Raw genomic sequence first — 1101 nt, 5'->3', positions numbered from 1 at the left:
AGCAGTCCAAAGCACTTTTAGAAACATATAACCTAAAACGCTTCAAGGAATGTATGAGCTTATCAAAGAATAACTTAAGAATTGTTACACGAATCCTGACAGGACACTGCAGGCTGAACTATCACCTGACTAAACTGGGAATTTACTCGCATGAGCGATGCAGATTTTGCAGGATGGAAAACGAGACTGCACAGCACATCTTAGAAGAATGTTCTGCACTGATGCATAAACGCAAAAGGCACCTGGGTGAACATCTGATAACCAAAGGCGAAGTGAAATCCGTAGACTTAGGTTCTATACTAAAGTTTCTCTCGGATACTGGATTAATAGACACACTATAATCCATGAAGGGGGTACAATAGATCTTATGGTCGCAGTGCTCTATCCCCAACAATAATAATAATAGGCGACTTACGGAAGGTTTAAAGACCGGGGCGTACTCCTGTTAGAACAATAATGGCGACCTAGTAACTGATGCCCAGAGCGTACTTAAATTATGGAGGGAACACTTTTCCGCCCTGCTAAATGGTAGCAGCACGGAAAGTTGCGGAGAAGAAGAACCCGAGCCCGCAGTCGATGATGACGGAGTCGAAGTTCTACCGCCTGACTATGACGAGGTACGTATAGCAATAACGCGGCTCAAAGACAACAAAGCCGCTGGAGCTGACAGCCTGCCAGCTGAGCTATTCAAGTACGGCGGCGAGGAGTTGATAAGGTGCATGCATCAACTCTTGTGCAGAATAGGGTCAGATGAACGCATGCCCGACGACTGGAATTTAAGTGTGCTCTGCCCAATCCACAAGAAAGGTGACCTTGCCATTCGCGCCAACTACCGCGGGATCAGCTTTCTAAGCATAGGTTATAAGGTCTTATCGAGCGTGTTGTGTGAAAGGTTGAAGCCCACCATCAATGTACTGATTGGGTCTTATCAGCGTGGCTTTAGACCAGGTATTCACAATACGCCAAATATTGGAAAACACCCGAGGCAAAAGTTCGACACTCACCACCTATTTGTCGACTTTAAAGCCGCTTGTGACAGCACTAAAAGGAGTTGCCTATACGCCGCTATGTTTGAATTTGGCATCCCCTCAAAACTCATAC

This window comes from Rhagoletis zephyria, unplaced genomic scaffold (genome assembly GCF_001687245.7).
Source record: "Rhagoletis zephyria isolate East Lansing unplaced genomic scaffold, Rhagoletis_zephyria_1.1 Rzeph_scaffold_00771, whole genome shotgun sequence".
NCBI lineage: Eukaryota > Metazoa > Arthropoda > Insecta > Diptera > Tephritidae > Rhagoletis > Rhagoletis zephyria.
The sequence above is the reverse complement of the archived record's forward strand: the minus strand, read 5'-3'. Positions refer to the sequence as shown.